This window comes from Sphaeramia orbicularis, chromosome 10 (genome assembly GCF_902148855.1).
Source record: "Sphaeramia orbicularis chromosome 10, fSphaOr1.1, whole genome shotgun sequence".
NCBI lineage: Eukaryota > Metazoa > Chordata > Actinopteri > Kurtiformes > Apogonidae > Sphaeramia > Sphaeramia orbicularis.
The window spans coordinates 49119048-49145011 of NC_043966.1; the positions used below are offsets into that span (position 1 = coordinate 49119048).

The 25964-nt window shown below is 48.6% G+C and overlaps 1 pseudogene; it reads left to right on the forward strand.

Annotated features, from left to right (window-relative positions):
* Nucleotides 1-11693: 11693 nt before the first annotated feature.
* LOC115426856 (uncharacterized) lies at nucleotides 11694-12545 on the forward strand (annotated as a pseudogene).
* Nucleotides 12546-25964: the final 13419 nt, after the last annotated feature.

The following is a 25964-nucleotide window of genomic DNA, read 5'->3' on the forward strand; positions in this document are numbered from 1 at the left end:
ACTGGAGCCTGACACCTTGAGCCTGGAGCATGTAGCCGTGAGCCTGGAGCCTGGAGCCTTTAGCCTAGTGCATGGAATCTAGAGCCCAAACCTTAAAGACTGGAGCCCGGAACCCAGGTACTCGACGTGACCCCGAGCCTGGAGAAAAGAACCCGGAGCCTTGAACTGACCATGAACATTGAGTCTTGATCCCTGAGCCTGGAACCCAAACCCTGGAACTTACCCCAAGCCTGGATCCCGTAGCATGGAGCCGTGAGCTTGGAGCCTGGAGCATGGAGCCTGGAACTGACCTTAAGTCCGGACCTTGGAGCCTGGAGCCAAGAAATGATCCCGAGCCCGGAGCCCTGAACATGGAGCATGGAGCGCGGAGCCTGGAACTGACCCCGAGCACAGAACCTTTAGCTCGGAGCCTGGGGCCCGGAGCATGGAGCCGTGAGCCTGGAGCCGGGAGCCAAAAGTCTTGAACTGACCACGCGTCTGGAGCCTGGAGTCTTTAGCCCAGTGCCTGGAGCCTTGAGCCCAGAGTCTTGAACTGACCCCGAGCACAAAACCTTGAGCCAGGACCCTGAAGCCCAGACACTGGAACTGACCCCGAGCCTGGAGCCTGGAGCCTGGAGTCCGGAGCCTGGAACTGACCCAGAGTGCGGAGCCTTGAACCTGGATTCTGGAGCCCGGAGTGTGGAAATGACCCTGTTCTCAGAGCCTGGAGCCAGGGGCGTGGATCCCCGAGCATGGAACTTACCCCGAGCCCGAAGCCTGGAGCCTGAAGCCTGGAGTCCGGAGCCTGGAACTGACCCAGAGTGCGGAGCCTTGAACCTGGATTCTGGAGCCCGGAGTGTGGAAATGACCCTGTTCTCAGAGCCTGGAGCCAGGGGCGTGGATCCCCGAGCATGGAACTTACCCCGAGCCCGAAGCATGGAGCCTGAAGCCTGGAGCCTTGAGCCCAGATCCTGGAACAAAGAGCCTTGAGCCTGGAACCTGGAGCCTGGAGCATGTAGCCTTGAGCCTGGAACTTGAAGCTTGGAGCCTGGAGCCCCTAGCCTGAAGCCCGGAGCCTGGAACTGACATTGAGCCAAGAGCCCGGAGCCCTGAGTCCGGAACCAGGAGCCTTGAGCCTGGAGCCTGGAGCCTGGAGCCTGGAGCCTGGAGCCCGGAGCCTAGACCTGACCACACGTCCAGACCTTGGAGACCGGAGCCTAGAAATTACCACGTGCCTTGAGCTTGAGCCCAGAGCCTTGAGTGCAGGGCCTAGACGAAGGAGGCTGGAACCCAGAGCCTGGAATTGACCCTGAGCCTTGAGCGCGGAGCATGGAGTACGAAGCCTGGAACTGACCCTGAGACTGAAACCTGGAGCCTGGACCCTGGAACTAACCCTGAGCCAGGAGCCAGGAGCCAGGAGCAAGGAGCAAGGAGCCAGGAGCTTGGAGCATGGAGCCTGGAGCATGGAAATGATCCCGACCCTGGAGCCTGGAGCCTGGAGTCTGGAGCCTTGACCCAGGAGCCTTGAACTGACACCAATCCTGGAGTCTGGAGCCTTTAGCCTGGAGCTCGTAGCCTGGAAAAGACAAAAAGCTGGGATTCTGGAGCCTTTAGCCTGGAGCCTTGAGCCCGGAGCCTGGAACTGACCCCGAGCCCGGAGCAAGGAACGCGGAGCCTGGAGCGCGGAGCCTGGAGCCTGGAGCCCGGAGCCCGGAGCCCGGAGCCCGGAACTCAGAGCCTAGAGCCTTGAGCCTGGAGCCTGGAACCTGGAGCCTGGAGCCTGGAGCATGTAGCCTTGAGCCTGGAACTTGAAGCTTGGAGCCTGGAGCCCTGAGCCTGGAGCCCGGAGCCTGGAACTGACATTGAGCCCAGAGCCCAGATCCCTGAGCCCGGAACCAGGAGCCTGGAGCCCGGAGCCTAGAACTGACCACACATCCGGACCTTTGAGACCGGAGCCTAGAATGATCCCGTGCCTTGAGCCTGGAGCCTGGAGCCGTGAGTGCAGAGCCTTGACATAGGAGGCTGGAACACAGAGCCTGGAACTGACCCTGAGCTTTGAGTGCGGAGCATGGAGTACGAAGAATGGAACTGACCCTGAGAATGAAACCTCAATCCCGTAGCCTGGAACTAACCCTGAGCCTGGAGCCTGAAGCCTGGAGCCCGGAGCCCGGAGCCCGGAGCCAGGAGCTTGGAGCATGGAGCAAGGAGCCCGGAGCTTGGAGCATGGAGCCTGGAGCCCGGCGCCCGGAGCGTGGAACATGGAGTCTTGAATCTGTAGCCTGCAGCCCGGTGCCCAGAGCTTGGAACTGACCCCGAAACCAGAGCTTTGAGCCTGGAGCACGGAGCCTGGAGCATGGAAATGACCCCAACCCTGGAGCCTGGAGTCTGGAGCCTTGAGCCCGGAGCCTTGAACTGACCCCAATCCTTGAGTCTGGAGCCTTTAGCCTGGAGCTCGTAGTCTGGAAAAGACCAAAAGCTGGGATTCTGGAGCCTTTAGCCCGGAGCCCGGAGCCCGGAGCCCGGAGCCTACCTCGAGCCCGGAGCCATGAGCCATGAGCTTTGAGCTTGGAGGTTTGAGCCGGGAGAATTGAGCCTGGAGCCTGGAAGAAGACCCAAAGCCCAAAGCCTGGAGCCCGGAGACTGGAAATAGCCCCGTTCCCAGAGCATTGAGTCCAGGGCGTGGAACCCGGAGCCTGGCACTTACCCCGAGCCCGAAGCCTGGAGCCTGGAGCCTGGAGCCTGGAGCCTGGAGCCTGGGAGCCTGGAGCCTGGAGCCTGGAGCCTGGAGCCTGGATACCAGAACTAAAACCACTTATTTCTGACTCTTTTTAGTGTTTTCCTTCTTTACTGAGGAAAAGAGGCAAAAATGTCATTTTTGAGCGTTCAGACGATAAAAAGCTGTTTTTGTCACTTTGAGACAAGGATGAGTTTTTCTCAAGCAAAACTTCATGAAATGATAAGACTTTTACAAAACAGCCATAGAACACTTATTTCTGACTTGGTTTTAGTGTTTTCCTTCTTTTCTGAGTAGAAGAGGCAATAATGTCATTTTTGAGCGTCACAGACGATAAGAAACTTTTTTGGTCACTTTGAGGCAAGGATGTTTTTTCTCAAGCAGAACCTCATTGTCTGAGAAGACGTTGACAAAACAGCCATAAAACACTTATTTCTGACTTGTTTTTTGTGTTTTCATGCTTTTCTGACTATATTGGTAAAAATGTCCTTTTTGAGCGTTTCAGACGATAAAAAGCTGTTTTTGTCACTTTGAGACAAGTATTTTTTTTCTAAAGCAAATCTTCATGAACTGATAAGACTCGAAACAAAACAGCCATAAAACACTTATTTCTGACTTGTTTTCAGTGGTTTCCATCTTTTCTGAGGAGAAGAGGTAAAAATGTCATTTTTGAGCGTTTCAGACGATAAGAAGCTGTTGTTGTCACTTTGAGACAAAGACATTTTTTTCTAAAGCAAAACTTCATGAACTGATAAGACTCGAACAAAACAGCCATAAACCAGTTTTTTTCTGACTTGTTTTAGCGATTTTCTACTTTTCTGAGTAGAAGAGGCAAAAATGTCATTTTTGAGCGTTTCAAGCCATAAGAAGCTCTTTTTGTCACTTTGAGACAAGGACGTTTTTGCTCAAGCAGAACTTCATGATTTGAGAAGTCTTTGACAAAACAGCCATAAAAAACTTATTTGTGACTTGTTTTTAGTGTTTTCCTTCTTTTTTGAGTAGAAGAGGCAAAAATGTCATTTTTGAGCATTTCAGACGATAAGAAGCTGGTTTTGTCATTTTGAGACAAGGATGTTTTGTCAAGCAAGAACTTGATGACATGCTTTAGCACATTTACAAAACAGCAATAAACCACTTATTTCTGACTTGGTTTTAGTGTTTTCTTAATTTTCTGACTAGACTGGTAAAAATGTCATTTTTTTACGTTTCACGCAAGCAGAAGCTGTTTTGGTCGCTTTTGAGGCTAGGATGTTATCAAGCAGAACTTCATCACCTTCATCATTTCTCCGTTGACAAACAGCCAGAAACCACTTATTTTCTGACGTGTTTTTAGTGTTTTCTTGCATTTCTAAGTAGAGAAGGAAAAAATTTCTTTTTTGAGCGTTTCGCACGAAAATAAACGCTTTGAGACAAGGATGTTTTTTCTCAAGCAGAACTTCATGATACGACTTTGACAAAACAGCCACTTATTCCTGGCTTGTTTTTAACATTTTTCTGCTTTTCTGGGTAGAACCAGTAAAAATGTCATTTTTGAGTGTTTCGCTTCAAGAGAAGCTGTGGGACTTTTCAATTTTTCCAGCCTTTATCTTACTTTATTTTTTTCAAAGACAAAATCCTGGTTTACCTAACCCCCCTTTTTTTCTTTTTTTTTTTTTTTTTTTAACCTCCGGTGCTTCTCCTCATCTGGAGCTGGGAACCTAATCTCCTGGCCCGGTCTTACTTTTTTTTTTCTTTCTCGCTCCCCCTCTCTTCCCTCCAGCATCCTTAAAGTTGCACACTGAGTTCTGGCATTTTTCAAACTACCCCAGTGGAGAAGGAATGCTTCCCCACACCGAAAAAAAAACCCAGGGGTTAGAAAAAAAACCCAGGGGTTAGATCTCTGCTCCTCTTGGCCTAGTCTGACGTTTTTTTTCTGTCTCTCTCCCCCTCTTTTCTCTCCAGCGTCCTTAAAGCTTTACACTTAGTTGTGGCATTTTTCAATCCGCCCCGTGGAGATGGAATTCTGCCTCACATTGTAGCCACACACTAGTGGAAGAACTCTGTACATGGTCCTGATTCTTTGTCTTTCTTTCTCTCTCGCTCTCCCTCTTTCCTCCAACCCCCTTAAAGCTGCACACTGGCGTCCATGGACAAGGAAGAACACTGGGAAATGTCGCACTGACCCTTGTCAGGGTTCGAACAGGACGGCTGGTGGACGGTGTGGACTCATTCTTTTTTCCAGCCTGTGTGGGATATTGTTATTTTTCCAACGACAGAACACCGGTTAGCCTAACCCCTTTTTTAACCTCCGGTTCTTTTCTCATCTGGAGCTGGATAACGATGAAACATGAACCGCATGTTGAACTTTGTTATTTTTTTGTCCAGAGACAACCCCTGTAAGCCTAACACCTTTTTTATTAACCTCTGGGGCTTCTCCTCAACTTTCGCCGGAAACCTAACCTTGTTCCAGGTCTGACTCTTTTCCTCTCTCTCCCCCTCTCTTCTCTCCAGCCCCCTTAAAGCTGCTCACTGAGTTGTAGAACTTTTTCAAACCCCCCCAGTGGATACGGAATGCCTCCCCACATCAGAGCCTCACACTCGGGGAAGAACTCTCGCCCTGGTCCTGGTTCTTCTTTTTCCCGTCCCTCCCCCTTTTTCTTCCAGCCACCTTAAAGCTGCACGCTGGCTCTAGGCCTTTTTCAAACCCCCCAGTGGAGACGGAATGCACTACAGCCACACACTAGTGGCAGAACTTTTTCCCTGGTCCTGATTCTTTTTTTCTCTCTCTCTCTCTCCCCCTCTTTCTTCCAGTCACATTGGCATGCGCTGAGGAGGAGGAACGCCGGGAAGTGTCGCGCTGACCCAGGTCAGGATTAGGCCGGGACGGCCGGCGGACCGAGTGGACTCTGTCTTTTTTCCAGGCCTGTGTGGGACTTTGCTATTTTTCCAGGCCTGTGTGGGACTCTGTTATTTTTTTCAAAGACAGAACGCCGGTTAGCTGATCCCCTGTTAACCTCCGGTGCTTTTCTCATCCGGAGATGGATAACGGTAAAACTTGAACCATATGTGGGACTTTGTTATTTTTTTCCAGACAGAATCCCTGTAAGCCTAACCCCTTTTTGACCTCTGGTGCTTTTCTCACGTGGAGCTTGATAACGGTAAAACTCAAACCGTCTGTGGCCATTTTTCAGAACTCTGCTCCTCCTTACCCTGGTCTGAATCTTTTTTTCTGTCTCTCTCCCACTCTTTCCTCCAGCCACCTGAAAGCTGCACACTGAGTTCTGGCATTTTTCAAACTGCCCCGTGGAGAGCGAATGCTGCCCCACATTGCAGCCACACAGTGGGGGCTGAACTCTGGCCCTCCTTTCCTGTCTTCAGTGTGACTCGGGCTTCTACAAACTGATTGCAATTTCTGTATTTATCGTATTTTAAATGTATTGTAATTGTATTTTATTGTGTTTTTTATGGTATTTGAATTGTATTGTATTTGTACTGTCTATTTGTGCTTTGCACTGTAAAGAACTTTGTGACTGTGTCTGTGAAAAGTGCTCTATCAATAAAGTTTATTGACTATTTAGCCTACTTACTGTCTGACTGTTTTTTTTCCCCCTCTCTCCCCCTTTCTTCATCAGCCACCTTAAAGCTTCATGCTGGGGCTGAAAATCATGTCCTCTGGCCTGGATAGGGTTAGGGCTGAGGCCTGGGCCAGGGTTGGGGCTCCGGGCTCAGGCTCAGTTCCAGGGTTCAGGTTAGGGCTGAGGCCAGGGTTAGGGCTCCGGGCTCGGGCTCAGTTCCAGGGTTAGGGTTAGGGCTCAGTTCCAGGACCAGGGTTAGGGCTCCGGGCTTGGGCTCAGTTCCAGGGTTAGGGTTAGGGCTGAGGCCAGGGTCAGGGTTAGGGCTCCGAGCTCCAGCTCAGTTCCAGGCTCCAGGCTCAAGGCTCTAGGCTCTAGACTCAGGGTCAGTTCCAGGCTCCCGGCACAGGGCTCCATGCTCCAGGCAAAAGGCTCAAGGCTCAAGGCTCCAGGCTCCAGGCCCCAGGCTCAAGACTCCAGGCTCCAGGCTCCAGGCTCCAGGCTCCAGGCTCAAGGCTCAAGGCTCCAGACTCCAAACTAAGGGTCAAGGGTCCAGGCTCCATGTTTGGGGTCAGTTCTAAGCTCCGGGCTCCAGGCTCCAGGCTCCACGCTCCAGGGTCAAGATTCCAAGCGCTAAAAGAGGGCTCCTAGCGCTGGGCTACGGGCTACAGGCTCACCCCAATGCCCACACTTCTCGGTGAACCCATGTACCACACACTACAGCACTGCTTGCGGTGGAGCCAAGAAGGATGAAATCCCAGGCGCCGAAAGAATTGCACCCTTCGTAAAACCTTGTAGAAAAATAAAAAAAAAATTTTGAAAGAAGACTGAGAAGAAATTGACTTAGATTTCATTAATTTTAGTGTTTCACACGAAAAGAAGCTGTTTTGGTCACTTTGAGACTAGGATGTTTTTTTTTTTCTCAAGCGGAACTTCATGAACTGAAAAAGACTTGAACCAAACAACAATAAACCACTTATTTCTGACTTGTTTTTAGTGTTTCATGCTTTTCTGACTATATTGGTAAAATTGTCATTTTTGAGCGTGTTACACGATAAGAAGTCACTTTGAGAAAAGGATGTTTTTTCTCAAGCAGAACTTCATGATCTGAGAAGACTTTGATAAAACAGTCATAAAACACTTATTTCTGACTTGTTTTTAGTGTTTTCCTTCTTTTCTGAGGAGAAGAGGCAATAATGTTATTTTTGAGCGTTTCAGACGATAAGATGCTGTTTTTGTCACTTTGAGGCAAGGAAGTTTTTTCTCAAGCAGAACTTCATTAACTGAGAAGACTTTGACAAAACACCCATAAAACACTTATTTCTGACTTGTTTTTAGTGTTTTCCTTCTTTTCTGAGTAGAAGAGGCAAAATGTCATTTTTGAGCGTTTCAGACGATAAAAAGCTGTTTTTGTCACTTTGAGACAAGTGTAAGTGTCAGATAATATTTTCTTTGTCACATCCGGGGAGGAGTTATGTGAGGGTGGTGCTTAATTCACCGACGTAGTAAAATCAGCTGTTTGTACCTGTTTGAATGAATGAACTGAGGGGGTAAGGTCATACTTTTGCTGACCGCCGCCCAAGTATATTGTCTTGGGTGTTTTTTTAAATATTATTGGATTATTTCACTGTTTGTTTTTTTACCTTTAATAAACGTATGGACATTACTCTGGAGCTCATTTCCCTTTCTTTATTGTTTAGCAGCGCGTCCGGCAAATAAAGATTTTTTCCCTCGCTTAGCCTCTCGGCGACATTGTTTTTTTAAAAGTCGCCCCAACATTGTCAGCAAAAATGAGACAAAATAAACTGGACCGTTGCCGCGAATGAGTCGACAGGCCGTGGATGCGAAGCAAATGAAGATTGAATAAGTAATCACACACACGGACACCTCACAGCTCATCAGCCGGCAACATCGCATGGTGATCAGCGGTATGTAACCTGTTTGGTCTGTTGGAAACTGTATGAAATGGTTGCTGCTGGATGGAAGTCGGCGTGTTGCCTTGGTGTGTTCACTGACGCTGATGAAGAGGAGTTTAATGCAGTGTTTGGACTGATGCGTCCGGTCAGTGTGTGGTTGCTGTGCAGCGCTGGATTTCATGAAATTATTAATCCACGCGATTCCTGTGGCTGTTGATATTGCTGGCTTTGCATTGGATTGAATTGTCACTGTGATTATTATTTTGTGCATGAAAAATGAGCGCTACAAATGCTGGTTCAACTGTTGAGAAACCTGAAGAGAAAAGAAAAATAATTCTCACTGAAAAGGCCATGATGAATACAATTGAATCCATTCAAAAGGATCGTAAAAAGAAAGTGGATGAAATAAAACAACTAATTTTTTCTCTCAAATTGCTCATGGGGGATGAAAAAAATGTTTCACTGGTCAAATCTAAGCTGGATGTTTTAATGCAACTGTTTGATAATGCTACTGCTCTTCATGAATCTCTAATGCTTTTAATTCCCACTGATGAACAACAAAAACAAAAGCTATGTTTTTCAAAGGTCAATAAACACAAGGAAGGATGCATTGAGGATGTTGAAGCATGGTTTAAAATAATCCACATGTCTCAAGGTGAACCTTTATTGGAAACTCTGGAAGGCCCCAGCAGCAAGAGGCCTCGTCAGTGGAAAAGGATGCACAGGAGGATGTGGAAAATGGAGAACAATCTCAATTTCACCAAAATCTCCAAAATGATGATCAGGATGAAATAGCACCATGTGACAGCATTTCAAATCAAGGCAGTGTGAAATATAGCACAAAGTCTACTGTGTCATCTACTGCATCTGCACGTCTCAGAGCTGAGGCTGAAATGGCTGCTTTACTGGCTCGGCAAAAGTCACTCAGGGAAAAACATGCCCTGGAAGAGCAGGAAGAGCAAATAAGGAAACGAAAAGAGCAGCTCCAACTTGAAGCAGAGATAGCTGCATCCATGGCAAAGATAAATGTTTTGAGAACCTCTGGATCAAGTGTTAGGAGTGCTTCCTCTAAGAAATTGGATGGCATGGAGTCTTATTTTGAACAGAAACTTAATATCAATGCAGAGCCTTTTGTACCACAAAAGGATGGAAAAGATGGAGCAGGATCACCGCCTGTAATAAGAACTTTAAATCCATATTTTGGAGGTGCAAGATCAAAGCAATCTGAAGGAGCCAATTATTTACATCAGTCAAAACTCCAGAGCGCAGCTCCTAAGGATGAAGTGCCCTTAGTGTGTCATCTTAAAGATGCAACTGCACCTCCTTTCAGGAACCTCAGCAGTGAACATAACATAATGTCTGTAATGGAAAAACAAAATGAAATAACATCGATGCTGGTGCAGCAGCAAAGTTTAGCATCACTACCTAAAAGGGATATTCAGATCTTTGACGGCAATCCACTGCAATATCATGCTTTTATGCAGTCATTTGAACAAACAATAGAACAAAAGGCCGCCAATGGGATGGACTGTCTGCACTACCTGGAGCAATACACCAGGGGGCAACCACAGCAGTTAATCAGAAGCTGTCAACATATGACTGATGGAAATGGATATGCTACAGCAAAGGCTTTACTCCATGAACATTTTGGAAATAATCATGTCATAGCATCTGCTTATATGAATAAAATATTATCGTGGCCATCTATTAAATCAGAAGATACAAAGGCTTTGCAAGCATTCAGTCTGTTTTTACGTGGATGTTGTACCGCCATGAAAGATGTATATAATCTGTGTGATCTGAATACATCAGCAAATATGCTCACTGTGATTAAGAAGCTACCATACAAGCTTAGAGACAGGTGGCATACATCAGCTTGTGACATACAGGAAAGGTATCAACGCAGAGCTATGTTTGCTGATATTGTAACCTTTATTGAACGTCAAGTGAAGATTGCTATGGACCCCGTATTTGGAGACATACAGGATCCTCCAACACTGGTGGGAGTCAAGGAGAGTGGCAGAGTAAAATCTATGCCTTGTTCAAAGGTTGGTCGGAGCAGTTTCGCCACCACTGTTACGACCGTTAAAAGAGGAGCTCTTCCAGATAATAAGAGGGATGGATATGAGAAGGTCTGCCTCTACTGTAAAAACCAGGGACACACACTGGAATCGTGTACTCTACTGGAGAGAAAGGCTCACAGTGAAAAGATGAATTTCCTGAAAGCTAATGGAGTTTGCTTTGGCTGTTTGTGCACTGGGCACATCAGCAGAGAGTGTAGGAAGCGTCTTTCTTGTAAAATATGTGGCTCACGACACCCCAGTATGTTGCACATCCATCAAAAGGAAAATGAAAAGGCAGATGACAACAGTATGGTTGAAGTGCGAACTAGTGGTCTCACTGGGGCCGGTGACCAGGATTGTAAATTAGCCATCGTACCAGTCAAAGTCAGATCAAGTAAAGGCCAAAGGTCAGTGGAAACATATGCCTTTTTAGACCCAGGAAGTACTGCATCTTTCTGCACCATGGGTCTGATGGATAAGCTTGGTCTCTCTGGGAGAAAAACAATGATTCTTCTGTGTACAATGGGGCAAGAAAAGGTAGTTGACAGTCATATTGCGTCTTATTTGGAAGTTGCTGGATTGGACAATGACATGTATTGTGAAATACCAAAGTTATTTGTACAAAATAGGATGCCTGTTGACAAAAGCAACATCCCACGGCAGCAAGACTTGGAAAAATGGCCTCACTTGAAGCATATTTGTTTATCAGAAATAGATGCAGATGTGGGGATTTTGATGGGCATGAACGTTCCTAGTGCTTTGGAGCCCCTGGAAGTTATTAGGAGCATGAATGGAGGGCCATACACAGTCAAAACGGTGTTGGGTTGGACAGTAAATGGGCCACTTGGTGGATGCAGTGGTAGTCCTGGGTGTCAATCAGCAGTTACAGTAAATAGAATTTCAGCCATCACACTTGATGAGTTCTGGAACAAACAGTTTAAGACAGACTTCCCTGAGAACAACCAAGATGAGCTGCTGGGGATGTCAAGGGATGATTGCAGGTTCCTGGAAATGGCTGAAAGGTCTGTGAAACTGGTTGATGGTCATTACAGCATTGCTTTGCCTCTTAAAGACAGAAATATCAGTATGCCTAACAACCGCATAATTGCAGAACAACGCATTTTTAATCTGAAGAGGAGGTTTGTAAGGGAGCCATCATTCCATAAGGACTACATTGCATTCATGAATAATCTTATATCAAGTGGATTTGCAGAGAGTGCCAGACACAGATTTGGAACGCAGTGATGGCAAGGTTTGGTATATCCCTCATCATGGGGTATACCATCCTCAGAAGAAGAAGATGCGCGTTGTTTTTGATTGTGCAGCATCATTCAAAGAGGCCTCACTTAATGCACATCTCCTGCAAGGACCAGATCTCACAAGCACACTGATTGGTGTTTTAACCAGGTTCAGAAAGGAACCTATTGTACTGATGTCTGACATCGAGGCTATGTTTCACCAGGTTCGAGTGCCAGAAGAGGATGCAGACTTGTTACGTTTTCTATGGTGGCCCAATGGAGACTTTAGCCAGCGTTTGGAGGAGTATAGGATGGTTGTCCATCTGTTTGGGGCTACATCTTCCCCAAGCTGTGCTAATTTTGCTCTCCGGAGGTGCGCCACAGATAACAAAAACCTCTTCAGCCAGCAGGTGATTGAAACCATCATGCACAGCTTTTATGTTGATGACCTCCTTGCTTCAGTGGCCTCAGAGCAGCAAGCTATATGCCTGTATAAGGACCTAAGAAGGCTATGTGCTAAAGGAGGCTTCAATTTAACCAAGTGGACCAGTAATAGTCGCTGTGTGCTGGCAGCAATACCAGAGGAAGAAAGAGCAAAAGAGGTTGGAGACCTAGATCTGGATCAGGATATTTTACCAGTGGAGAGAGCACTGGGAGTGCAATGGTGAGCACAGTCTGACACATTTGGATTCAGTATAACCTTTCCAGATCGACCATTGACCCGAAGAGGAATCCTTTCAATTGTCAGCTCATTCTATGATCCTCTTGGAATCTTGTCTCCTGTGATTTTTACAGCTAAAAGGATCCTACAAGATCTGTGCCGCAAAGGGCTGGGATGGGATGACACTACAGCACCATCTGCTGCTGAGGAATGGACAGGCTGGGTGGAAGAGCTACAAACATTGGATGGCTTCAGCACCAGCAGATGTTTAATACCTCCCAACTTTGGAGAAATAGCCACCGCCCAGTTACATCATTTGCGGATGCAAGTGAAGAGGGATATGGGACCGTCACCTACCTGCTGTTGCACAATCACCAAGGTCTTTCACACAGTGCCTTTATAATGGGAAAATCCAGGGTTGCACCTTTAAAGCCTGTGACAATCCCACGAATGGAACTGACAGCAGCTGTGGTAGCAGCTCGCATGGACAAATTGTGGAGGAGAGAGCTGAGGATGATCCTACAAGATTCTGTTTTCTGGTCAGACAGTACCTCTGTTTTAAAATATATAAAGAATGAAACTACAAGATTTCGTGTCTTTTAGCTAACAGAGCCACAGAGATTCTAAAGACATCTAATCCATCTCAGTGGAGGTATGCGTCTACAAAACATAATCCTGCAGACCTTGTTTCCAGAGGTGTGAGAGTGGAATCTTTTTTAAAGAATGAAATGTGGATGTGTGGTCCCCCATTTCTCTTGGAGCCAAAGGAAACCTGGCCTGCTGATCCAGATGACTTGGGAGGGCTTCTGTTCGGAGATCCAGAAGTCAAGGTATCTGCAATGGTTTCTGTGGAACAAAAGGAAGAGAATGCTGTGACATGTTTGATAAACCGCAGCTCCTCCTGGACACGTCTCTTAAGAGTGATGGCCTGGATACTAAGACTCAAGGCCTTGTTATTAGAAATCAGGAAGAGGAAGGAAGTAAATGTACACTTTCCTGCATCAAATGTAAAGCAGCACAAGGATGTTAAGATGAGTTGTGGTCATCTCTCATTGGAAGAAATCAAAGCCAGTGAATTAGAAATAATCAAGTTCTGTCAGAGACAAAAATACTCAGAAGAATTTTCTTACCTCCAAAGGGGTGAGAGTGTGAGAGGGAACAGTCACATATACAAGCTCAATCCAATACAAGCTTAATCCAATACTGGATGATGGTGTTTTGAGAGTTGGAGGTCGGCTTAGTAAGGCGGCCATGCCTGAAGAGTCTAAACACCCAGCTATAATAGCTAAAGATCTTCATATCTCAGGTCTCATCATACGCCATATTCATCAAGAGGTCGGCCATGGTGGTAGGAACCATGTGTTATCAGGGTTACGTGAACGTTTTTGGATTCCCTCTGCCAGCATTGCCATAAGAAGGATTCTATCTAGATGTGTTGTCTGTCGCAGGTTACATGGAGCTGTCGGTCAACAACAAATGGCGGATCTGCCTGTCGACAGGATTTCACCAGATGAACCTCCCTTCAGTTATGTTGGGATAGATTATTTTGGACCTTTTGACATCAAGCGTGGAAGGAGTTTGATTAAAAGATACGGAGTCATCTTCACTTGTTTGGTGATAAGGGCGGTGCATATTGAAGTCGCTTCATCTTTGGACACAGACTCATTTATAAATGCGTTACGACGCTTTATTGCAAGAAGAGGACAGGTTAAGGAGCTCCGCTCAGACAATGGCACTAACTTCATTGGCGAAGAGCGTGAGTTAAAAAGAGCTATTGAAGAATGGAATCTGGAACAGGTCAACGACACACTCTCATTGAAAGGAATCAAATGGACCTTTAATCCTCCTACCAGATCATATCACGGTGGAGCATGGGAGAGGTTAATTCGTTCCATTAGAGGGGTTCTTAATTCAACTTTGAGAGCACAAAGTTTGGATGAGGAGGGACTCCAAACGGTTCTCTGTGAGGTTGAATCAATTCTCAATAGCAGACCTCTTACAAAGGAGTCTACAGATCTAAATGACTTGGAAGCATTAACACCGAACCATCTTCTGCTTCTAAAACCCAAGCCCTGTTTACCACCTGGTCTGTTTCACAAGGAGGACAGTTATGCACGTCGCAGATGGAAGCAAGTCCAATATATTTCTGATTTATTTTGGAAAAGGTGGACTAAGGAGTACTTACAACAACTACAGGAGTGCCAGAAGTGGACAAAGGTCAAGAGGAACTTCATTCCTGGGGACATCGTGTTAATAGTGGATGATTCTGCACCTCGGAATTCCTGGATCATTGGAAAGATCACTGAAGCAGTTACTGACAGAAGAGGATTAGTGCGGCAGGTCCAGATTAAGACCCGGACCAGTACTCTTTGTGGACCTGTGACCAAGATCTGCCTTCTACAGGAGTCTGCACAGTCTTAAAGGCTGTTTTGACTTATTTGACTTGACTGAGTGAATCAGGACATGTGCTGGAAACCTCTGTCCTAGACATGACTTGATTTGACTTGTGAAGACTGGGTCAAGATCTATGATGAACTGTATACATATGATGGAGACTAGTAAAGAAGATATGTAAAAAAAAAAAAAAAAAAAAAAAGGGGAGAAATGTAAATTGTATGTCTTCTGTCTTTTTACGTGGGTTATGTATTTGTAATTATTACTGGGGTAAGTGTAATAATTATGGGGCCGGAATGTAAGTGTCAGATAATATTTTCTTTGTCACATCCGGGGAGGAGTTATGTGAGGGTGGTGCTTATGTCACCGACGTAGTAAAATCAGCTGTTTGTACCCGTTTGAATGAATGAACTGAGGGGGGAAGGTCATACTTTTGCTGACCACCGCCAAAGTATATTGTCTTGGGTGTTTTTTTTTTAAATATTATTGGATTATTTCACTGTTTGTTTTTTACCTTTAATAAACGTATGCACATTACTCTGGAGCTCACTTCCCTATTTTTATTGTTTAGCAGCGCGTCCGGCAAATGAAGATTTTTTCCCTCGCTTAGCCTCTCGGCGACATTGTTTTTTAAAAGCTGCCCCAAACAACAAGGATGTTTTTTTCTCAAGCAAAACTTCATGAACTGATAAGACTTTTACAAAAAAAAGCCATAAACCACTTATTTCTGACTTGGTTTTAGTGTTTTCCTTCTTTTCTGAGTAGAAGAGGCATAAATGTCATTTTTGAGCGTTTCAGACGATAAGAAGCTGTTTTGGTCACTTTGAGACAAGGATGTTTTTTCTCAAGCAGAACTTCATTATCTGAGAAGACTTTGAAAAACAGCCATAAAACACTTATTTCTGACTTGTTTTTTGTGTGTTTATGCTTTTCTGACTATATTGATAAAAATGTCCTTTTTGAGTGTTTCAGACAATAAGACGCTGTTTTTGTCACTTTGAGACAAGGAAGTTTTTTCTCAAGCAGAACTTCCTTAACTGAGAAGACTTTGACAAAACAGCCATAAAACACTTATTTCTGACTTGTTTTTAGTGTTTTCCTTCTTTTCTGAGGAGAAGAGGCAAAAATGTAATTTTTGAGCGTTTCAGACGATAAAAAGCTGTTTTTTGTCACTTTGAGAAAAGGATGTTTTTTTCTCAAGCAAACTTCATGAACTGATAAGACTTTTACAAAACAGCCATAAACCACTTTTTTCTGACTTGGTTTTAGTGTTTTCCTTCTTTTCTGAGTAGAAGAGGCAAAAATGTCATTTTTGAGTGTTTCAGACGATAAGAAGCTGTTTTGGTCACTTTGAGACAAGGATGTTTTTTTTTCAAGCAGAACTTCATTATCTGAGAAGACTTTGGCAAAACAGCCATAAAACACTTACTTCTGACTTGTTTTTAGTGTTTTCCTTCTTTTCTGAGGAGAAGAGGCAATAGTGTCATTTTTGAGCGTTTCAGATGATAAAAAGCTGTTTTTGTCACTTTGAGACAAAAATGTTTTTTTCTGAAGCAAAACTTCATGAACTGATAAGACTTTTACAAAAAAAAGCCATAAAACACATATTTCTGACTTGGTTTTAGTGTTTCCTTCTTTTCTGAGTAGAAGAGGCAATAATGTCATTTTTGAGCGTTTCAGACGATAAAGAAGCTTTTTTGGTCACTTTCAGACAAGGATGTTTTTTTCTCAAGCAGAACTTCATTATCTGAGAAGACTTTGACAAAACAACCATAAAATACTTATTTCTGACTTGTTTTTAGTGTTTTCATGCTTTTCTGACTATATTGGTAAAAATGTCATTTTTGAGCGTTTTACACGATAAGCTGTTTTAGTCACTTCGAGACAAGGATGTTTTTTCTCAAGCAGAACTTCATTATCTGAGAAGACTTTGACAAAACGACCATAAAACACTTATTTCTGACTTGTTTTTAGTGTTTTCATGCTTTTTTTAATATATTGGTAAAAATGTCATTTTTGAGCGTTTTACACGATAAGAAGCTGTTTTGGTCACTTTGAGACAAGGATGTTATTTCCCAAGCAGAACTTCATTGTCTGAGAAGATGTTGACAAAACAGCCATACAACACTTATTTCTGACTTGTTTTTAGTGTTTTCATGCTTTTCTGAGTAGAAGAGGCAAAAATGTCATTTTTGAGCATTTCACGCCATAAGAAGCTCTTTTTGTCACTTTGAGACAAGGACGTTTTTTTTTCAAGCAAACCTTCATGACCTGAGAAGACTTTGACAAAACAGCCATAATACACTTATTTCTGACTTGTTTTTTGTGTTTTCATGCTTTTCTGACTATATTGGTAAAATGTCCTTTTTGAGTGTTTCAGACGATAAGACGCTGTGTTTGTCACTTTGAGATGAGTATGTTTTTTTCTAAAGCAAATCTTCATGAACTGATAAGACTCGAACAAAACAGCCATAAAACACTAATTTCTGACTTGTTTTTAGTGTTTTCCATCTTTTCTGAGGAGAAGAGGTAAAAATGTCATTTTTGAGCGTTTCAGACGATAAGAAGCTGTTGTCACTTTGAGACAAGGACATTTTTTTTCTAAAGCAAAACTTCAAGATTTGAGAAGTCTTTGACAAAACAGCCATAAAAAAAACTTATTTGTGACTTGTTTTTAGTGTTTTCCTTCTTTTTTGAATAGAAGAGGCAAAAATGTCATTTTTGAGCGTTTCAAATGATAAGAAGCTGGTTTTGTCATTTTGAGACAGGATGTTTTTTCAAACAAGAACTTGATGACATGCTTTAGCACATTGACAAAACGGCAATAAACCACTTATTTCTGACTTGGTTTTAGTGTTTTCTTAATTTTCTGACTAGACTGGTAAAATGTCCTTTTTGAGCGTTTCACGCAAGCAGAAGCTGTTTTGGTCACTTGTGAGACTAGGATGTTATTTCTGAAGCAGAACTTCATCACCTTCATCATTTCTCTGTTGACAAACAGCCAGAAACCACTTATTTTCTGACGTGTTTTAGTGTTTTCTTGCATTTCTAAGTAGAGAACGAAAAAAATTTCATTTTTGAGTGTTTCACACGAAAATAAACGCTTTGAGACAAGGATGTTTTTTCTCAAGTAGAACTTCATGATACGACTTTGACAAAACAGCCACTTATTCCTGGCTTGTTTTTAATATTTTTCTGCTTTTCTGGGTAGAACCAGTAAAAATGTCATTTTTGAGTGTTTCGCTTCAAGAGAAGCTGTGGGACTTTTCATTTTTCCAGCCTGTGTCTTACTTTATGTTTTTCAAAGACAAAACCCTGGTTTGCCTAACCTCCCCTTTTTTTTTTTTTTTTTTTAAAACCTCCAGTGCTTCTCCTCATCTGGAGCTGGGAACCTAATCTCCTGGCCCGGTCTGACTTTTTTTTTTCTGTCTCGCTCCCCCTCTCTTCCCTCCAGCATCCTTAAAGCTGCACACTGAGTTCTGGCATTTTTCAAACTACCCCAGTGGAGAAGGAATGCTTCCCCACACCGAAAAAAACCCAGGGGTTAGAAAAAAAACCCAGGGGTTAGATCTCTGCTCCTCTTGGCCTAGTCTGACTTTTTTTTTCTGTCTCTCTCCCCCTCTTTTCTCTCCAGCATCCTTAAAGCTTTACACTTAGTTGTGGCATTTTTCAATCCGCCCCGTGGAGATGGAATGCTGCCTCACATTGTAGCTAGTGGAAGAACTCTGTCCATGGTCCTGATTCTTTGTGTTTCTTTCTCTCTCGCTCTCTCTCTCCCTCTTTCCTCCAACCCCCTTAAAGCTGCACACTGGCGTCCATGGACGAGGAAGAACACTGGGAAATGTCGCACTGACCCTTGTCAGGGTTAGACCGGGACGGCTGGTGGATGGTGTGGACTCATTCTTTTTTCCAGCCTGTGTGGGATATTGTTATTTTTCCAACGACAGAACACCGGTTAGCCTAACCCCTTTTTTAACCTCCGGTTCTTTTCTTATCTGGAGCTGGATAACGATGAAACATGAACCGCATGTTTAACTTTGTTATTTTTTTGTCCAGAGACAACCCCTGTAAGCCTAACACCTTTTTTTGTTTTAACCTCTGGGGCTTCTCCTTAACTTTCGCCAGAAACCTAACCTTGTTCCAGGTCTGACTCTTTTCCTCTCTCTCCCCCTCTCTTCTCTCCAGCCCCCTTAAAGCTGCTCACTGAGTTGTAGAACTTTTTCAAACCCCCCCAGTGGAGACGGAATGCTTCCCCACATCAGAGCCTCACACTCGGGGAAGAACTCTCGCCCTGGTCCCGGTTCTTCATTTCTCCGTCCCTCCCCCTTTTTCTTCCAGCCACCTTAAAGCTGCACGCTGGCTCTAGGCCTTTTTCAAATCCCCCAGTGGAGACGGAATGCACTACAGCCACACACTAGTGGCAGACCTTTTTCCCTGGTCCTGATTCTTTTTCTCTCTCTCTCTCTCTCTCTCCTCTCTCTCTCTCTCTCTCTCTCTCCCCCTCTTTCTTCCAGCCACATTGGCATGCGCTGAGGAGGAGGAACGCCGGGAAGTGTCGCGCTGACCCGGGTCAGGATTAGGCCGGGACGGCCGGCGGACCGAGTGGACTCTGTCTTTTTTCCAGGCCTGTGTGGGACTTTGCTATTTTTCCAGGCCTGTGTGGGACTCTGTTATTTTTTTCAAAGACAGAACGCCGGTTAGCTGATCCCCTGTTAACCTCCGGTGCTTTTCTCATCCGGAGATGGATAACGGTAAAACTTGAACCATATGTGGGACTTTGTTATTTTTTTCCAGACAGAATCCCTGTAAGCCTAACCCCTTTTTGACCTCTGGTGCTTTTCTCAGGTGGAGCTTGATAACGGTAAAACTCAAACCGTCTGTGGCCATTTTTCGGAACTCTGCTCCTCCTTACCCTGGTCTGACTCTTTTTTTTCTGTCTCTCTCCCACTCTTTCCTCCAGCCACCTTAAAGCTGCACACTGAGTTCTGGCATTTTTCAAACCGCCCTGTGGAGACAGAATGCTGCCCCACATTGCAGCCACACAGTGGGGGCTGAATTCTGGCCCTCCTTGCCTGTCTTCAGTGTGACTCGGGCTTCTACAAACTGATTGCACTTGCTGTATTTATCATATTTTAAATGTATTGTAATTCTATTTATTGTGTTTTAATGGTATTTGAATTGTATCTTATTTGTACTGTTTATTTATGCTTTGCACTGTAAAGAACTTTGTGACTGTATCTGTGAAAAGTGCTCTATCAATAAAATTTATTGACTATTTAGCCTACTTACTGTCTGACTCTGTTTTTTTTCCCCCTCTCTCCCCCCTTCTTCATCAGCCACCTTAAAGCTTCACGCAGGGGCTGAAAATCATGTCCTCTGGCCCGGAAAGGGTTAGGGCTGAGGCCTGGGCTCCGGGCTCCGGGCTCAGGCTCCGTTCAAGGGTTTAGGGTTAGGGCTGAGGCCAGGGCCAGGGTTGGGGCTCCGGGCTCAGTTCCAGGGTTCAGGTTAGGGCTGAGGCCAGGGTTAGGGCTCCAGGCTCGGGCTCAGTTCCAGGGTTAGGGTTAGGGCTCAGTTCCAGGACCAGGGTTAGGGCTCCGGGCTTGGGCTCAGTTCCAGGGTTAGGGTTAGGGCTGAGGCCAGGGTCAGGGTTAGGGCTCCGAGCTCCGACTCAGTTCCAGGCTCTGGGCTCAAGGCTCTGGGCTCCGGGCTCAGTGATACAGGATCTCCGCTCCAGGCTTTTGGATCTGGGCTCAGGGCTCCGGATATTTGGTCAGTTCCATTCTCTGGGCTCAAGGCTCCAGCCTCTAGACTCAGGGTCAGTACCAGGCTCCCGGCACTGGGCTCCACGCTCCAGGCTTCGGGCTACAGGCTCAAGGCTCAAGGCTCAAGGCTCCAGTCTCTAGGCTCCAGGCTCCAAACTAATGGTCAAGGGTCCAGGCTCCATGTTTGGGGTCAGTTCTAAGCTTCGGGCTCCGGGCTCCATGCTCCAAGCTCCAGGTTCCAGGTTCCAGGCTCCAGGCTCCAGGTTCCAGGCTCCAGGCTCCGTGCTCAAGGCTCCATGCTCCAGGTTCCGGACATGGGGTCAGTTCAAAGTTCTGGGATCAAGGCTTCAGGCTCCAGGCTCCAGGCTTCGGGCTCGGGGTAAGTTCCAGGCTCCGGGTTCCACGCCCTGAGCTCAAGGCTCCAGGCACAGGGTTTTTTCCAGTCTCCGGGCTCCAGGCTTTGGGCTTTGGGTCTTCTTCCAGGCTCCAGGCTCCATGCTCCCGGCTCAAAGCTCCAGGTTCAAAGCTCATGGCTCATGGCTCCAGGCTCGGGATCAGTTCCAGGCTGCGGGCTCCAGGCCTCAGGTTCCGGGTTTGGGGTCAGTTCCAAGCTTGAAGCTTCGGTCTGAAGGCTCCGCAAACAAGGATCCAGGCTCCGGGCTCAGGGTCAGCTCCAGGCTCCGGGCTCCAGACTCCAGGCTCCAGGCTCCATTCTCCGGTTCAGTTCCAGTCTCGAGGTTCCTGGTTCAAGGCTCCGGGCTCCAGGCTTTTGGTTCGGGGTCTTCTTCCAGGCACCAGACTCCAGGCTCAAGGCTCAAAGCTCCAGGCTCCGCGCTCCAGGATATTGGCTCGTGATCAGTTCCAGGTTCTTGGCTCCAGGCTCCAGGTTCAGGGTTTGGGGTCAGTTCCAGGCTCCTGGCTCCAGGCTCCACGATCCAGGCTTTGGGCTCAGTGTCTTCTTCCATGCTCCAGACTCCAGGCTCCACACTCCAGGCTCTTGGCTCGTGATCATTTCCAGCCTTCGGGATCCAGGCTCCGGGCTCCGGGCTCCACGATCCCAGATCAATGCTCCGGAATCGGGGTTAGTTCCAGGCTCCAGTCTCGGGTTAAATTCCAGGCTCCAGGTTCCGGGTTCCAGGCTCCAGGCTCCAGGCTCCAGGCTCCAGGCTCCAGGCTCATGGCTTCAGGCTGCAGGCTCAAGTCTTGGGTTCAGTTTCAGGTTCCAGGTTCAGGGCTCCAGGCTCCAGACTCAGCACTAACGGCTCCAGGGCTCCAGGGCTCCAGGCTCCAGGCTCCAGGCTCCATGCACGGGGTCATTTCCAGGCTCCGGGCTCAAGACTTCAGGCCCCAAGCTCTGGACTCGGGGTCTGTTCAAGGCTTCAGGCTCCTGGCTCCAGGTTCACGGCTTTATGGTCACGGCTCCATGCTCAGAGCTCCAGGCTCCAAGCTCAAGGTTCCATGCTCGGGAATTGTTCCAGGCTCCGCGCTCCAGGCTCCATGTTCCCTGCACAGGGCTCCGGGCTCATGGTCATTTCTCAGCTCCGGGCTCCAAGGTCCAGGCTCCACGATCCAGGATCCGACTCCGGATTTGGGGTCACTTCCAGGCTCCAGTCTCCAGGCTCCAGTCTCAGGTTCAGTTCAAGGCTCCAGGTTTCGGGCTCCAGGCTCCAGCCTCCAGCCTCCAGGCTAAAGGCTCCAGGCTCATTGCCCCAAACTCCAGGTCAAGGCTCCAGGTTCCTTGCTCAGGGTCATTTCCAGGCTGCAGGCTCCAGGCTCCAGGCTCCAGGCTCCGGGCTCAGTGTCAGTTCCAGGCTTCGGGCTCCAAGCTCCATGCTCCATGCTCTGGGCTCGGGTTCAGTTAAGGGCTCCCGGCTCCAGTTCCAGGCTCCGTGCTCCATTCTCCGGTTTCCAGAATCCGGGCTAGGGTTAAGTTCAGGCTCCGGGCTGAGGGCTCAAGCCTCCAGTCTCCAGTCTTCAGATTCCGGGCTTCCTGCTCAAGGCTCTGAGCTCCACGCTCAAGGCTCCGGGCTCCAGGCTTCGGGCTCTGGGTCAGTTCCATGCTCCAAGCTCCAGGTACTGGGCTCCAGGCTACCCTCTCGGGGTTATTTCAAGGCTCCGGTATTCAGACCTTGGACTCGGGGTCAGTTCCAGGCTCCAGGCTCCAGGTTCAAGGCACCAGGCTCCAGGTTCCAGACTCCATGCTCCAGACTCCGGGATTGGGGTCAGTTTTTGGCTCCGGGCTCCGGTTTCCAGGCTCCAGGCTCCAGGCTCCAGGCTCATGGCACCGCACTCCTTCCTCAGGGTCCAGGCTTTGGGCTCGGAGTATGTTCCCAGCTCCGGGCTCCAGGTTTTAGGCTCCACATTTTGGGCTCAGTTCCAGGCTACAGGCTCTATGCTCCAGGCTCGTGACTACGTGTTCAAGGCTCCAGGCACCTGGCTCCAGGCTCAAGACTCCGGCCTGAGGGCTCCAGGCTGGGGGTCAGTTCCATGCTCCGGGTTCAAGACTCCAGGCTAAAGGCTCAGGGTCAGTTCATGGCTCCAGTCATCGGGCTCTAGACTCCAGGCTCCGGGCTCCTTGCTTCAGGCTCAGGGTCAAGGCTCCGGGCTCAGTGTCAGTTCCATGCTCCGGGCTCCCCGCTCAAGGCTCCAGGCTCTGGGCATGGGGTCATTTCCAAGTTCCAGTCTCCAGGTTTTAGGCTCCACATTTTGGGCTCGGGGTCAGTTCCAGGCTCCATGCTCCATGCCCCAGGCTCGTTGCTATGCGTTCCAGGCTCCTGGCTCCCGGCACCAGGCTCCAGGCTGAAAGCTCCAAGCTCAAGGCTCCAGGCTTGGGGTAAGTTCCATGCTCAAGGCTCCAAGCTCAAGGCTCGGGGTCTGTTCCAGGCTTGAGGCTCCGGGCTCAAGGCTCCATGCTTCAAGCTCTTGGCTCCAGACTCCAGGCTCGGGGTCAGTTCCAGGCTCCAGGCTCCATATTGGTCAGGGCTCCAGACTCCAGGATCCAGGCTCCACGCTCCAGGCTCCAGGCTCCAGGCTCCAGGCTCCAGACTCAGCTTTCCAGGCTCCGGGCTGTGGATGCCAGGTTCCGGGCTGCGGGCTCCAGGCTCCTCGCTCCTTCCTCAGGGATCCAGGCTTTGGGCTCAGAGTTTTTTCCTGGCTCCAGGCTCCAGGTGTTAGGCTCCACATTTCGAGCCCAGTTCCAGGCTACAGGATCTATGCTCTAGGCTTGTGACTATGCATTCCAGGCTCCAGGCACCTGGCTCAAGACTCCAGGCTCCGGACTCAGGGTCAGTTCATGGCTCCAGTCACCAGGCTCTAGACTCCAGGCTCAAGGCTCCATGCTTCAAGCTCTGAGCTCCAGGCTATAGGCTCCAGGCTCGGGGTCAATTTCAGGCTCCGGGCTCCATGCTTCAGGCTCCGGGCTAAAGGCTCCGGGCTCAGTGTCAGTCCCAGGCTCCGGGCTCCCCTCTCAAGGCTCCGGGCTCCAGGCTCCAGGGTCTTGGCATGGGGTCAGTTCCAGGTTCCGGTCTCCAGGTTTTAGGCTCAACATTTGGGCTCAGGGTCAGTTCCAGGCTATAGGCTCCATAGCCCAGGCTCATTGCTACACATTCCAGGCTCAAGGCTCCCAGCACCAGGCTCCAGGCTGAAGGCTCCAAGCTCAAGGCTCGAGGCTCGGGGTAAGTTCCATGCTCCGGGCTCCAGGCTCAAGGCTCTATGCTTCAAGCTCTTGGGTCCAGGCTCCGGGCTAAGGGTCAGTTCCAGGCTACAGGCTCTATGCTCTGGGGTCAGGGCTCCAGGCTCCGCTCTCCAGGCTCCAGGTTCCGCTCTCCAGGCTCCGGGCTGCGGGCTCCAGGCTCCGGGCTGCGGGCTCCAGGTTCCAGACTACAGGCTCCAGGTTCCGGACTACAGGCTCCAGGCTCCAGGCATGGAATCAGTTCCAAGTTCCGGTCTCCCGGCTTCAGGCTCCAGGCTTCTGGCTCAGGGTAATTTCCATGCTCTGGGTTCCACACACAGGGCTCCAGGCTCGGGGTTTTTTCAAGGCTCCGGGCTCCAGGCTTTGGGCTCTGGGTTGTCTTCCAGGGTCTAGGTTCCAGGCTCAAGGCTGATGGCTCCCGGCTCCCGGCTCCAGGCTCAAAGCTCCAGGCTCAAAGCTCCAGGCTCTGGGCTCGCCATCAGTTCCAGACTCCGGTCTCCAGGACCCAGGTTTCGGGTTCGGGGTGTATTCCATGCTCTGGCCTGCAGCCTCCAGGCTTCAGGCTCGGGGTAAGTTCCATGCTCAGGGTTCCACACCCTGGGCTCCAGCCTCCAAGAACGGGGTCAATTCCACACTCCTGGCTCCTAAATCCAGGTTCAAGGCTCCACACTTGGGGTCAGTTCAACGCTCCAGGCTCCAGGCTCCAAGCTCCATGCTCCGCGCTCCAGGCTATGGGCTCGTTATCAGTTCCAGGCTCCGGGCTCCAGGCCTCAGGCTCCAGGTTCTAGGCTCCAGGTTCGGATTTTGGGGTTAGTTCCAGGCTCCTTGCTCAAGGCTCCATGATCCAGGCTTTGGGCACGGTGTCTTCTTCCAGGCTCCAGACTCCGGGCTCGGGTGCAGTTCCAGCCTCGAGGTTCTTGGCTCAAGGCTCTGTGCTCCAGGCTTTGAGCTCGGGGTCTTCTTCCAGGCACCAGGCACCAGGCTCCAGGCTCTAAGCTCCAGACTCCAGGCTCCGCGCTACATGGCTATGGGACCGTAATCAGTTCCAGGCTCTAGGCTCCAGGTTCAGGGTTTGGGGTCAGTCCCAGGCTCCTGGCTCCAGGCTTCGCGATCCAGGCTTTTGGCTCGGTGTCTTCTTCCAGGTTCCAGACTAAAGCCTCCAGGCTCCGCGCTCCAGGCTCTTGGCTCGTGATCAGATGCAGATTCCGTGCTCCAGGCTACAGTTTCCGGGTTCGGACTCAGTTCTAGGCTCCGGGCTCAAGGCTCTGGGCTCCAGGCTCAAGGTTTGGGGTCAGTTTTAGGCTCCAGGCACCGGGCTCCAGGTTCCAAGTTCCAAGTTCAAGGCTCCAGGCTCCAGGCTCCAGGCTCATGGTCAGTTCCAGGCTCCGGAATCCAGGCTCCAGGCTCCAGGCTCCAGGCTCTTGGCTCGTGATCAGATGCAGATTCTGTGCTCCAGGCTACAGTTTCCGGGTTCAGATTCAGTTCTAGGTTCCGGGCTCCAGGCTCCGGGCTCCGGGCTCAAGGCTCTGGGCACCAGGCTCAAGGTCTGGGGTCAGTTTTAGGCTCCAGGCACCGGGCTCCAGGCTCCAAGTTCAAGGCTCCATGCTTCAAGCTCCAGGCTCCAGGCTCCAGGCTCCAGCCTCTAGGCTCAGTGTCAGTTCCAGGCTCCGCGCACCGGGCTCCAGGCTCCAGGTTCATTGCCCCAAACTCTGGGTCAAGGCTCCAGGTTCCTTGCTCAGGGTCATTTCCAGGCTCCCAGCTCAAGGCTTCAGGTTGCGGGCTCCAGGCTCCAGGCTCAGTGTTAGTTCCAGGCTTTGGGCTCCGGGCTCCAAGCTCCAGGCTCCATGCCCCGGGCTCGGGGTCAGTTAAGGGCTCCGGGCACCGGGCTCCAGCCTGCAGGCTCCGGGCTTGAGGCTCCACGCTCCATTCTCCGGTTTCCAGAATCCGGGCTAGGGTTAAGTTCCAGGCTCTGGGC